This window comes from Camellia sinensis, chromosome 14 (genome assembly GCF_055761805.1).
Source record: "Camellia sinensis isolate YWXY chromosome 14, ASM5576180v1, whole genome shotgun sequence".
NCBI classification, from domain to species: domain Eukaryota; kingdom Viridiplantae; phylum Streptophyta; class Magnoliopsida; order Ericales; family Theaceae; genus Camellia; species Camellia sinensis.
The window spans coordinates 74,178,484-74,193,685 of NC_138974.1; the positions used below are offsets into that span (position 1 = coordinate 74,178,484).

Genomic DNA, 15,202 nt, shown 5'->3' on the forward strand with positions numbered 1-15,202 from the left:
TTACTCTGATTAAGACCACCCAAATTGCACCCCTAGTAAATACTGATCTCCTCTGATAATACCATTTTACAGACACAATTGGCATTTTATAATGCTTGAGCACTAACAAAGTCACGTGCAAGCTTTGAAATATCACCACTTCACGTGCTAACCTCCAAATTAATTGAGATGATATTGTAAGAGGAAAATTCAGGAAGAAAGAAGTTGAATCGAGACAGCGGCGGAGGCAACATAGGTCAGGGTCACGTGCCCCCTCAGTTTTGCAAATTTATTTATTTATTTATTGTTTTGTCATGTATAAAATATATATATATATATATATATATATTTTTTCTTAACATGTTCTTTAGCTAATAATTTATTATATTATTTACAATTAAGTAATTATTTAATATGTTAAGTATATTATGTGATATTATTTATGTAGTAATTTAAATTAATAGTATAACGAAAAATATTATAAATTGGATATAATGAAGTCATTATTTTTAAGTAGTTGACATACCACTGAATGTGATTTGTGATTTTCTATGCTTTGAGTATTATGTAAGTAACGTCATATGGTACTCTAAGACTGTTTAATAATTTTTATTCAAAATACACCATTTATAAGTAATGTCATCTCTTTAATATTTTTCTGTCAAACAAAAATTAAATAGATTTTATAATAATTTGTGTTATAAATTATGTGTTTTTATTTTTTAAAATTAAGAATTTTGATCCGTAATTTTTGTACTAAAATTATAAACTTACATCATCATCCCGCACAAAGCAATTCCACAATTTTGATTTGTTCTTATTAATAATGAATATGTAATTTTTTATGTTTAAATTTATCTCATAAAATCTAATTTTCTGACTCCGCCACTTCATCTAGATATATATAAATGAATTGAGAGTTAAAAGAAGTAGAAGGTTGTTAAATCTTGACTTAAAAATTAATTTATTTTCAAATAAGTATTTAACAAGAGCCAAACAGTGTCGATAAGTTTACCGAATAATGTAGCAAGTTGTACAAAAAAATAAAATTTTCTTTGAACATCAAGAAACTGTAGTGCCTCATTTTCGTCTCATCTCACAACAGATGAACAACTGAAAAAACAATAAGAATGATTATGGAAAATTGCAAACATGTATGTATGAAAAATCAATCATGTGCTATATATAGAACAACATGAATACAAATGTTAATACAAAAAATGTGAAACTTCATACAGGAGGCTTTACCATCATTCTTGATAAATTCATTATGTTACTATAAAAATGTGCAAGTTAGTTCCTAAAACAGTATATAAAATTTAAAGTAGTAACCAAAAATTAAAAATTAAATTAGTACATAATGAACAAAGATTGAACCCTGTTAAAATTCAAGTATTATTGACTAATATATTACAAGATTGTTGTATTGATGTTTTGTACAAGAATTCCTATTATATAGGAGATGATTCTGGAGTAGGTGAGGAGTGAGTGGTGGAGGTAGGTTTGGTGGAGTGTAGTAGGTGATAGGAGTGAGTGGTGGAGGTAGGTTTGGTGGAGTGTAGTAGGTGATTTACATTTACATTAACAGCCCCCCTCAAACTCAAGGAGGATAGGTACTAGCCAACTTGAGTTTGGAGAGAGTAACAAAACAGAAAAATAAACTGATAAATAAAATAAAATAGGATAGGAGACACGGTATGGTCGTGTCAGACCGTTGTAGCAGACAGTTTACGGGGTCATGTCGGACCGTTGAAGCAGACACTGTGTGGTCGTGTCAGATGTAGAAGACAGTTTACGGGGTCATGTCAGACCGTTGTAGCAGGACAGTTTACGGGGTCATGTCGGACCGATGTAGAAGACAGTTTACGGGGTCATGTCGGACCGATGTAGCAGGACAGTTTACGGGGTCATGTCGGACCGATGTAGAAGACAGTTTACGGGGTCATGTCGGACCGATGTAGCAGGACAGTTTACGGGGTCATGTCAGACCGTTGTAGAAGACAGTTTACGGGGTCATGTCGGACCGTTGTAGCAGACACTGTGTGGTCTTGTCAGATCGTTGTAGCAAATTGTGGTGGTGCACCAAGGGGGTGACTTAGGGAGTGCGCCATGGGCGACTTATACATTATACTGGTATAACCCCCCCTCAAACTCAAATAGGTGTGAAGATAGAAACCTATTTGAGGTTGAAACAAAGGGATTGATAAAGCTGACCGGTGTAAAAGACACTGTATGAGTGTGTATATAGGCTGCCCAAACAAAATATACATGGATGTAGATATCGAGCCCTCAAAAGTCGTGCCCTCAAAAGGTGTGCCCGCACCCTCAAAAGGCGTGCCATCAAAAGGCGTGCCCGAATGCATCAAAAGGCGTGCCTGTTTGTCGGCGAGAAGAGGCGCGCGATGCGCGTGGCTGCCTCGGCTATTTAACCAAGACAGAGCTGAGGCAGAGGCGAAGACAAACAATTGGCGAAAAGCCTCTGAAAAACTCTTCGTTTTGCTGAGAAGGTTTTGCTGAGAAGATACTCTGTAACACTCTCTATAACACTCTGTTGCCCAGAAAAAATGGCTTCGTCTTCCCGCGGGCTGCTTACCCTCTTTCCCGACCTCAACGAGTCGACAGGAGAGAGAACTGGTGCGGTGGCCAGTGAACCTCAACCAAACACTGCTGGGTTTGCTCCGCTGAACTTTCCGATGCGGTCTGTGGAGCAAAAAATGGCGGTGCAGTCGGATGTGGAGGCCAATCAATATACGTTGAAGGCATGTGTGGAGTCCATGACGGCGGTCACCAACTTGTCGCACCGGCTGCAGAGTAGGACAAATGAGGTGCAGCAATTAAACTCCCAGCTGGCTCTGCTCCAACGCATGTATAAGGATGCGCGAGCAGAGATAAGCGTGCTAAGGGCAGAAAACAAGGAGCTGAAGCGGAAGGCCACCGTGATGTTCCGATTTGGAGGGCCGCCATATGCTGCAGTGGAGGAGCAAGGAATAGTGGTCATGCCCAGTGGAGTGGGAAACACGGAGGCAACACCGGCAAGGGCCTCCCAGGACGGAGGCAAGAAGAAGAGACTGGCAGAATAGGCGAAGAAGTGAGGTTGGTGGGTGGCCGTCTGCAGAAAAAGAAACCAAATCTGTTGTTTGTGGGTGTTGGATTTTTTTTTTTTTTTTTTTTTTTTTTTTTGTAAAATGGTGATCGGGGTTAGCCCGACATGAATAAAATAAGTTCGTCTTCTTCCTCTGTGTTGTTTTTTTTTTTTTTTTTTTTTTTGTTGTTGTTTTTTTTTTTTTTTTTTATTTATTATTATTATTTTTTTTTTTGGGGAAAGGAAATAAAAGAAAGAGTGGAAATATCAGAAGGCGTGGGAATCGGTGAGCGAATAAATGAGATATAAAAAAAAATAGACAAAAAGGTAGTGGATTGAAATAGTAAATAATAAAATAAGAAGAGAAAGTGGGGTGTGCGTGAGTGGAGGCAGACACTGGGAATCAGTTTAAAGTGAGAAATCAATGTGCATCTGTGAGTGATGGCCAAGTGGGTGAAAATATTAAACAAAATAGTGGTTTAAAAAAAAAAAGAAAAGGGAGGGGTCGGTGGGAGATGCCCACAAACGGATGAGAGATGAGAGACACACATGGGTAGACAGAGAAAGAGAATAAAAAAAAAAAAAAAAAGAAATAGAGAAAAAAGAAGAGCCATGTGCCTCCATGTTCACCATCTCTGTAGAAGAGGGAACCACGGCTGCGCATGGAGAAAAAGTGAGATGGGTGAGGTGGCATGACTGGCTATTGCACCAGAATATGTCTTTGGTACATCTGAGTCAAAGCAAGAACTGGCTGTGGTCCCTCCGAACTCAACTGTTTACTATGAAGTCGAGCTGGTTTCCTTTGTCAAGGAGAAGGAATCCTGGGATATGAACACCCAAGAAAAAATTGAAGCTGCTGGGAAGAATCGGCGGAGGTGTTTGTCGGCGGCAGCAGAATTGGCCGGAGAAGCTGGAGGTCCATTCTGATGAGAGAGAACAGACTATTAAGCAGCTGTTGACAGAGATGGATGGGTTTTCGGGGAATTCGGGTGTGATTGTGTGGGCTGCGACGAATCGGCCAGATGTTGCGGGGAGGGCGTACAAAGCCGATTGATATTCTTTCCAAGCAGCTCAATCCTTTGGATGAATTTGATATAGAAATAAATGAACCATACATGGTCTTGAAGGGTTTGACAGTAAGAGAGATGGAAGAACTTCGGGAGGACATAAAAATGCATCTGGATTTAGACAAGGCAACACCTACACAGATAGAGTATTGGGAGGCACTCCTGGTGGTTTGCGATTGGGAACTAGCTGAAGCTCGAAAGAAAGATGCACTGGATCGAGCTAGAGTGCGTGGAGAACAACCACCGGCTGAGTTGCTAGCTGAATGACGACTTGTTCGCCGATATAGAGGGGGAAGCCGCCGTCTGTGGGAGTCGTGTGGCCGGCTGTGCCGAGGATTCCGGGCCATATGGTTTCCTTGCAGGAGAGACATGAACAAGAAGGGGAGGAAGATGAGGTGCCAGGATGTTGGCATTTCTTCTGAATCTTGGAGAAGAAAATAGAGAGAGGTTTGAATTGGTTGAGATCCGGCGGGCGGTCAAGGCAAGGTTGCCGCCCGCCGGAAGGCGAAGAACACCAAGATCTTTAACCTTGCTCTGATACCATGTTAAAATTCAAGTATTATTGACTAATATATTACAAGATTGTTGTATTGATGTTTTGTACAAGAATTCCTATTATATAGGAGATGATTCTGGAGTAGGTGAGGAGTGAGTGGTGGAGGTAGGTTTGGTGGAGTGTAGTAGGTGATAGGAGTGAGTGGTGGAGGTAGGTTTGGTGGAGTGTAGTAGGTGATTTACATTTACATTAACAAACCCAATCTCTTACTTAGTTCCATTTGCTGCTATTGTTTTGTCCTCGCGGCTTTGCTCTGGACTCCACCTAGTGATCGTGCGTTCTTCAACACTATAACTCTCCAAACACGATGGAGAACTAGCACCGACACCACTTTTATTAATGCGAAGAACTAACCATGTCTTTGCAACACTGCCACAAAGTCGAAGTGTGCACTGAAAATCAGACCAAACCCTCAATCGACCATTTGCATTGCCATCTCCTCCTGATAAAACAAGAACAGCATATTCGGAATGCACTAGAGCTGGATGGTGACGGTAGGCAATGAAGTCCACACCATACTGAGATCCCGATCTCACTACCCAATTTCTTGTACGAAGATGAGAATAAGCCTTGAACAAATCAGGGAACGTTTCTCTCTTGGATTTCATGTAATGCCATAGTTCCTCGTCACTTTTGGTACATTTGTCATCACTAACGATCTTGAGACATTTTAGATTGTAGCATAGGTAAAAGGCTTCCTCCATACCAAGTTGAAACCACTGCTTATCCTTCTGGGCTGTGACAATGGGTCGACCAAAACATGAACGATTGAGAAGTTCTGAAGTACACTGCATCCTGAGAGTAGCCCACGAGAATCTGATTGGATAAGAGAAGACTTAAGTTGAGAGACTATCTTGGACATGGGATCGGCAAGTGCTTTAGCTTCTGATTCCTTTCCTTTCCACCGTGGCCCCATTAAATCCTTCAAGAAAATAATACAAATCTATTAACAAATGTTATTTCCAACCTCAGACAGTAACCTATATGAGAAAATAATAAACAGTAGAAATTGTTTGAGGCCAAGTTTCAATAACTTTGAAATAGGTTAAATGTCCATCCAGACAGCAGTCAGAGAAGTCACGCCTGCTATACATACAGCTAAATGGTTTCAAAGCATGTCTTAGAAGATGAAATTTATCAAATACATAATATTGCAAGCAAAATTTTCAAATGTTCTGAAATTATACATGCCTAGCAAACTATGTGCTTGCTTTTGCATCTATTCTTTAGAACCAATACCATATATAATTCCTCCAAGATTAAATCTGATACGTGTACATCATTAAAAGTTCTCTCTTTTAATCACCAAAATATGAAAGATGTCTCGCTTACATATAATGGAACCTTTTCTTAAGAAATATTTCAATTCAGCTGTTAAGTTTCCTTCTTTTTTTTTTTTCTTTCTTCTCCTCCCCAAATAGGCATAATGAAATTTTTTCAAGCTTTGTCATAAAAAATCCACAAAACCAAGGCACGCCTCAAAAAAAGGAAATTCAAAAACCATAAATAGAGCCTCAAAGTGCATTTAACCAATGATTAAAATAATGTGCCTAAAGCCTTATTTATCAACTCCAATGGGGCACATTAAGCTGCATCATAAAAGATTATCTTTCCACTGTGTTTTGAAAAGCATATGAAACCACCTCATTTTCTTCTTTATACCCACTAGACCTTTTTTAATAGGTTCCTAGTGTGCATGTTACACCATGAACATATAAAACCTTATCTTCATGATATTTGAGGTGACAACTTTATCTTTGGATATCAGTCCTTCTGGAAAAATAAAAATAAAATAAAAAATTGTGGGGAAATTAAAGTATAAAGATATCCAACAACAAACATCAAAACCTAAACAACTAATTTTTTCTTTTTTTGTTGCAATGGCTAGTGCTCCTCTGTGTGGCATTGTGGTGCGGGTTTGAGTCACGAGAATCATCCTCTATAAAAAAAGGTGGGGATAATGCTGCCTAAGTTCTGCCTCTCTGAGGCCCTATTGTAAACGAGAGTCTTGTGCATAGGGTACAAGCAAGAAAATGATTCAACGAGGCCATAGCCAAGGAAGCAGAAACAAAGACGCACAATAAACAAGAACTTAAAATTAAACCAAGTACTGTTAGACAATTTTCACTGTATTTAAAAGATTTAATTAACAAAGAAAATAAAATTATTTTGTGTTTTAATTTATTTTCTGATTTTGGTAACTAGAAAATTATTTTGTGTTTATTCTGATTTTTGTAATCAAATAGTTTTGTGGTATTTTATTTTCTAGTTTCAGTAACAAGGAAAATAAAATTACAGTATTTTCTAGTTTTAGTAACAAGAAAAATAAAATGATTTTGTGTTATAATTTATTTTCTGGTTTAAGTAATTAGAAAATTAATTTGTGGTTTCGTTTTCTGATTTTTGTAATCAGATATTATTTCGGTATTTTATTTTACTAGTTTTAGTAACAAGGAAAATAAAATTATTTTATATTGTAATTTATTTTCTGGTTTTAGTAACTAGAAAATTAATTTTGTTAATCAATCATGTAACTTTGTGACTCGGTCATAATCTGTTAATTTTGTAAGTAACTTATGGTTTTCCAGAATTTTTTCTCAAGTTTGGTCTATTTTTTAGGTGGGCCCCGAGTGTCGATTTACTCGGGTCAAAGTGGTAACGCGTTCTATGTCGCGTTGTGATTCACGTGGTATATTTGGTTGCTCAAAACCATTACCGAGTGAATGGGAAATTGAAGCCAAAGTGTGCTCCATGGAAATGGAGTTTTGGTGGAAATTCCTTAAGGTTGTAAATTGGCTTGTCCCACATTGATTTGGTGGGAAGTTTTGAAAGGGTTTATATGGCTTGGGTGAGATACTTGGGGTGTGCCCCAAGGGGTACCCAAGTGTTTTAGAGGGAGAGGTTATGGGCAAAATGGGCTAGACCCATTGGACCCAAAAATCACCACACGCGCGCCGCCGCCATCCGTCCGGTCAGGTATGGGCAAAATGGGCTAGACCCATTGGACCCAAAAATCACCACACGCGCACCGTCGTCCAGTCGGGCGGGCTTGGGTGTGTGGTTGGGTTGGGCCAAAAACATTTGAATTTTATTTTATTTTTTTGGTAAAATAAAATTCAAATTAAACTGATTTGGATTTTCTGTACATCCAAATAGGGCCCTTCCCGTTTTCAAACATAAATAAACTAGTTTGGAATTAATGCACACCCAAACAGGGCCCTTCCCGTTTTTGCTATCTGTTTGAATTGTTAACAGATTCAAATCTGTTTCAATTCAAAACCAACAGGTATCATACCTGTTCAATTTAAAACTAAGAGCCACCTTTACATCTATAAATAGGACCACCCTCATTTGATGTTGATCATTCAGAAATTTCGTATTTCACCTCTGCTAATTATATTTTTCATCTTGCTGCATTTTATTTCTGAAAGAAAGAGTGTAAACACTTAGTGTGTTCGTAAGGCAAACAATTTGTAGTGCTGCTATTGTTTGTGGTAAGATCATTTCATCCTGGGAGATAGACGTCCAAATTCTGAAAGCACCGTGGAGAGGACGAATCTGTCTTGAGGACACAGTGTCAAACACTGGACTTGATCCGAAAATAATTCGAACAAATTAAATCAAGTAAGTTATTTAATTTATTTTCAGTGTTGTTTTTATTTATTAAAATCATATTTAAATTTTGTTTTTGTAACAAAATAAAATATGTTTTTATTTTTTTTTTATTTCGAGTTTGATTTTTGTAATCAAACAAATTCTCTCCTTTTTTTTATTTCTTTAAATTCTAATTGTTATTGTGTACACAATAGAATTAAATCTTTTAAATACAGTGAAGATTGTCCAACAATCTTAAGACAGAATCCTTTTTGGTATCTTCATTGTATTTAATTTTCTGTGTTTTCAAACTAATATTCTGGTTGGAAAAACAAATAGTGATTTATGCTATTTGACAGATAGTAGTAATATACTGTCTCTTTTCTTTGACAACTAGTAGTAATATACTGGTGTCATTAACAATTGCAGAATATTATTTGGTGTTACAGAAAATTATTTTGGTATTTTATTTTTCTAGTTTTAGTAACAAGGAAAATAAAATTATATTATTTTCTAGTTTTAGTAACAAAAAAAATAAAATTATTTTGTGTTTTAATTTATTTTCTGATTTTGGTAATTAGAAAATTATTTTGTGTTTGTTCTGATTTTTGTAATCAGATAGTTTTGTGGTATTTTATTTTGTAGTTTCAGTAACAAGGAAAATAAAATTACAGTATTTTCTAGTTTTAGTAACAAGAAAAATAAAATGATTTTGTGTTATAATTTATTTTCTGTTTTAAGTAACTAGAAAATTAATTTGTGGTTTGGTTTTCTGATTTTTGTAATCATATATTATTTCGGTATTTTATTTTACTTGTTTTAGTAACAAGGAAAATAAAATTATTTTGTATTGTAATTTATTTTCTGGTTTTAGTAACTAGAAAATTAATTTTGTTAATCAATCATGTAACTTTGTGACTCGGTCATAATCTGTTAATTTTGTAAGTAACTTATGGTTTCGTTTGGTAGACCAGTTTTTTTTTTAACCCTTTGTGAAAAGGTGTTAATTATTTTGACTTTATCATAGTTCATCGTGAGTTTACATGGTAGAATTTGTTTCTAGAGTAAAATATTAGTTTTACAAACTAATTTTATTTTTATTACAATGTGGATTTATAGTCTTGAATTGTTTCTGCACTTGAGTCGGAAAATATATATATATATATATATATATTCACAAGAACATTTTAATGCATATTTAATTGTTTATTTATGTACAAATCAAACTTATTAAATGAAGCTATATTTTGTCATTTTGAAGTTTAAAGTTTTAATGCGTTGGATTTTATTTATGAGTTGAGAATCCTTTTATTTCATGATGCAAGTGATGGGATCGTGCATGATTACTTTATTTTGTTAATTCATTATTTTTAGTTGATGCGTTTGATATGCATGTATTATGTCAACTCAAGTTATTTCTTAACAAAATTTTTATGTGATTTGGAATGTTAAATTGATATGTTGATTAATTTGAGTTTTTCCAATCAATTTTGAATGGGTGTTTAAACACCAGAGAAATTTAACACATGAAGATGTATGTAGTTATATCGTTCCATTTAATTGGAAAGTAAATTTAAGAAATCTTTTATGTTGATTTTTAGTTTATTTTGAATTATGCAACATGAGATGACATTAATAATTATTTTACTTGCGTAGTAGAATTTGTTAAACCATGAACCATTTTATTAATATGGGGGTGTATCTATTGCATTAGTTGAGATAATTTAATTTTCTTCTGTCATTAATATTTTTATGACAGTGACATTTATTCGTAAATGAGTTGCAAGTATGTATACAATCAAATTGGATTTTTTGAATTGGTTGATTCTTAGGCAAAATTTTTATAAGGATATGATTTTATCAAAACATTAATTCTGACTTGAGTAGTCATAATTATTTTGGTTTTTCTTGAATTTGTTTTAAAATTCATTGATTTATATTAGAAGTGATAAGGGTGGTGAATATGATGCACCATTAAATGTATTTTGTGCACAACATGGCATTATTCACCAAACTACAGCACCCATGTTACTAAGTTCAGGCTTACCACAGAACTTGTGGGGGGAAGCAATTTTTGTCTGCTAATTATGCTCTTAATAGAATACCCCACAAGAAAACCAACAGCACTCCTTATGAATTGTGGAAAGGTCGACCACCTTCCTACAAATACTTAAAAGTGTGGGGGTGTTTGGCAAAAGTTGAAGTTCCTGTTCTTAAAAAGACTAAGATTGAACCAAAAATAGTAGACTGTGTGTTTATTGGTTATGCTCAGAATAGTAGTGCATATCGATTTCTGACTTATAAATCAGAAATACCTGATATAAATGTGAACACTATTATAGAGTTAAGGAATGCTGTGGTTTTTGAACATGTCTTTCCTTACAAGAAAGGATAGGAATTAAATTCATGGAAAAGAACTTATGATTGTACACAAAGTCAAGAGACTAATGACAATCAAACACAAGAGACTAGTAATGGTCTCGACCAAAAGGATTTAACTGATGATGAACCAAAACGAAGTAAGAGAGCGAGAACATCAAAATCCTTTGGTCCAGATTTTCTGACATACTTGTTAGAAAATGAACCTCAAAGCTTTAAGGCAGCAATGACAGGTCCTGAAGCACCTTTGTGGAAAGAAGCTGTTAATAATGAAGTTGAATCCATTATGCAAAATCATACTTGGGAATTGGTGGATCTTCCACCAGGTTCTAAACCTCTTGGATATAAATGGATATTCAAGAGAAAAATGAAAGCAGATGGTTCAATTGACAAGTATAAAGCAAGACTTGTAGTTAAAGGTTACAGACAAAAAGAAGGTCTGGATTATTTTGACACATATTCCCCTGTAACAAGAATAACATCCATCCGCATGCTTATTGCTATAGCAGCGTTGTTTAATTTAGAAATACATCAAATGGATGTTAAGACAGCTTTCTTAAACGGTGATCTAAATGAAGAGATCTATATGGAACAACCCGAAGGGTTTGTAGTATCAGGGCAAGAAAAGAAAGTTTGTCGACTTGTAAAATCCCTTTATGGATTAAAACAAGCACCTAAGCAATGGCATGAAAAATTTGATCATGCAATGCTTACTAATGGGTTTAAGATAAGCGAATGTGACAAATGCGTCTATGTTAAAAACACTGACCAAGGATATGTCATAGTTTGTCTTTATGTGGATGACATGCTTATCATTGGAAGCAGTCAAAACATGATCAAATCAACTAAGCAAATGCTTAACAAAAGATTTGATATGAAAGATATGGGGGTCGCAGATGTTATATTAGGAATGAAAATTACTAAAACATCTGACGGATATGCATTATCTCAATCTCATTATATTGAGAAAATTCTTGATAAATTTATCAAGGATGATTTGAATTTAGCTAGAACACCTGTAGACATCAGTCTTTATTTATCGAAAAATAAAGGTGATGCAGTGTCTCAGTTAAAATACTCCCAAATCATTGGAAACCTAATGTACCTAATGAATTGTACTCGTCCTGATATAGCTTATGCTATCAATAAATTGAGTAGGTACACTAGTAACCCTGGAGAAGACCATTGGAAAGCGATCATTCGGGTTCTTAGATATCTAAGATTTACTCGGGATCATGGTTTGAACTTTACTCGATATCCAGCAGTACTCGAAGGTTATTGTGATGCCAATTGGATATCGGATACTAAAGATTCAAAATCCACTAGTGGATATGTTTTTACTCTAGGAGGCGCTGCTGTTTCTTGGAAGTCCACGAAACAAACTTGCATCGCACGATCCACAATGGAATCCGAGTTCATTGCTTTAGACAAAGCAGGTGAAGAAGCAGAATGGCTTCGTCACTTCTTAGAAGACATTCCAATGTGGCCAAAACCTGTGCCAGCTATTTGCATTCATTGTGAGGGTCAATCTGCAATAGACAGGGCACAGAATCATATGTATAATGGTAAGTCACGACATATTCGTCGTCGACATAATACCGTAAGGCAATTGTTGTCAAACGGAATAATCTCAATAGATTATATAAAATCTAAAGAGAATATTGCGGATCCGTTAACAAAAGGTTTGACAAAAGAGCTAGTGTATAGTTCATCAAAGGGGATGGGATTAAAGCCTATTACATAAGAGTCGTCATAATGGTAACCCTACTTATATGACTGGAGATCCCAAGAACTAAGTTCAAAGGGACAACTAAGTTATGTATGGCTCACCAGAAATCACCTAGGGATTAAAAATTCCCTACCCATTCCTATGGTGAGAGTGATATCTGCAACATATGTTGTATGCAGGGGTATAAGGATAAGCTTTGCTTTTAATGATTATTTATATCTTGATTAAGGTATAAAATCAAGACGAGTATAAGGAGATACTCACAATAAGAATCACCTATATGAGTGTTGAACTGGGGCCGGTTCTATGAGAATGAAAAGGCTAAATTCTCTAGAAACACTTATGAAAACCAGGCGCGTTCAAGGCCAAAATGAACACAACAGTAAGAACCACGATGTGTTAGAAGATATTTTGTGTGAAATCTATTGTCTTGGCTTACACAAACGGCTGAACAATTCAAGGCATCGGGTCCATTGGTTAGCCAGTAAGTCCGATAGGTTATCACTAGGGAAGGTTCAAGGCCGAAAAACTACCTATCTTGATGCAAGATATTTTCGACTTATACTCTTTCGTTAAAGTCTGCATATTGTTGCATTTCCGTTGTCATCAAATTCCATTCATGTGGGGGATTGTTGGAAATGGTAGAAAAATTCTGGGTAAAACCAGAATTTTTTCTCAAGTTTGGTCTATTTTTTAGGTGGGCCCCGAGTGTCGATTTACTCGGGTCAAAGTGGTAACGCGTTCTATGCCGCGTTGTGATTCACGTGGTATATTTGGTTGCTCAAAACCATTACCGAGTGAATGGGAAATTGAAGCCAAAATGTGCTCCATGGAAATGGAGTTTTGGTGGAAATTCCTTAAGGTTATAAATTGACTTGTCCCACATTGATTTGGTGGGAAGTTTTGAAAGGGTTTATAAGGCTTGGGTGAGATACTTGGGGTGTGCCCCAAGGGGTACCCAAGTGTTTTAGAGGGAGAGGTTATGGGCAAAATGGGCTAGACCCATTGGACCAAAAATCACCACACGCGCGCCGCCGTCCGTCCGGTCGGGCGGGCTGGGCTGGGCCTGGGCTTGAGCGCGGGTGCGTGGTGTGTGGTTGGGTTGGGCTTCTAATCTTTTTGGGCCAAAAACATTTGAATTTTATTTTATTTTTTTGGTAAAATAAAATCCAAAAATTCAAATTAAACTGGTTTGGATTTTCTGTACATCCAAACAGAGCCCTTCCCGTTTTCAAACAGAAATAAACTAGTTTGGAATTAGTGCACACCCAAACAGGGCCCTTCCTATTTTTACTATCTGTTTGAATTGTTAACAGATTCAAATCTGTTTCAATTCAAAACCAATAGGTATCATACCTGTTCAATTTAAAACCAAGAGCCACATTTACATCTATAAATAGGACCACCCTCATTTGATGTTGATCATTCAGAAATTTCGTATTTCACCTCTGCTAATTATATTCTTCATCTTGCTGCATTTTATTTCTGAAAGAAAGAGTGTAAACACTTAGTGTGTTCGTAAGGCAAACAATTTGTAGTGCTGCTATTGTTTGTGGTAAGATCATTTCATCCTGGGAGATAGACGTCCAAATTCTGAAAGCACCGTGGAGAGGACGAATCTGTCTTAAGGACACAGTGTCAAATACTGGACTTGATCCAAAAATAATTCGAACAAATTAAATCAAGTAAGTTATTTAATTTATTTTCAGTGTTGTTTTTATTTATTAAAATCAGATTAAAATTTTTTTTTTGTAACAAAATAAAATCTGTTTTTATTTTTTTTTTATTTCGAGTTTGATTTTTGTAATCAAACAAATTCTCTCCTTTTCTTTATTTCTTTAAATTTCTAATTGTTGTTGTGTACACAATAGAATTAAATCTTTTAAATACAGTGAAGATTGTCCAACAGGTACAATCTAGTAACAGCAAACAAAGGAAAACGGCTAAAAGCAAACATAGGGAAGAACAAGCCCCAAACAAACAAAATCAAGTTTGGATACTTTGAAGACAATTCACGGATAAACATACCAATGACTATTATTAAAAAACAAAACTCCACCAGCTATGGAACACACTGTTTGTTTCAACCTAAATAAGTAGAGAATAAGAAGATTTCTACAGTCATGGTTGTGTTTTAGGTCACTCTATGCAAAACCCAACACTTCAACTTCATACGCATACACAACTCACACAGGAATTTCATCAAACAGCTTGTGAGCATATTGCTTACCAAACACCCACTTATCCACATAGGAAAAACTATTTCATAATTCACATCATTCATGCTTTCCTGAATCAAATAATAACTATAATATACAAACGAACACCGAAATTTTTCACAAAAAAAAAAAAGCAAATTGGTAGTAAAGAATTCGGGATTCGGTGAACTTACTAGGATTGGCACTCAGCAACCCAAGAACGAACCAGCAGACAGCAACAGAGATGGAGTGATCTTAGAGAGAGAGTGAACCCACTTAAAAGTCGGACAATCTTCACTGTAACAAATTCTGTTTGTTTGTGTAGTCAACAACAAACCGAATACACCAGAAATATTATGTAAACCAAACAGAAAATGGAAATAGTGAAGGAGAGAATAAAATTAAAATAAGAACAGAAAATACTTGCGGAGAAATATTTTCTTAGAGCGGTCAAGCCTAATGAGTGTTTAACACCGTCTCTTTAAAACATATTCATCCCCTCTTGGGTGCTAACAGAATATGGACGTCTAAATGATCTTCAACAAATAGTAACAATATTACGGAATTGGTGTGGCTGCTGTGCGGGAGTGTATAGCAGCCATTGTTGTGCAGCCATTT

At 35.9% G+C, this 15,202-nt stretch overlaps 1 pseudogene across 1 annotated transcript; it reads right to left on the reverse strand.

Moving 5' to 3' along the window:
* Positions 1–4,885: 4,885 nt before the first annotated feature.
* LOC145807456 (tRNA-splicing endonuclease subunit Sen2-2 pseudogene) lies at positions 4,886–14,892 on the reverse strand (annotated as a pseudogene). The gene is made up of 2 exons (XR_014350570.1): positions 14,779–14,892; positions 4,886–5,606 (listed from the first exon to the last, which is right to left on the reverse strand). The product of XR_014350570.1 is annotated as a tRNA-splicing endonuclease subunit Sen2-2 pseudogene (transcript).
* Between the last annotated feature and the right edge of the window lie 310 nt (positions 14,893–15,202).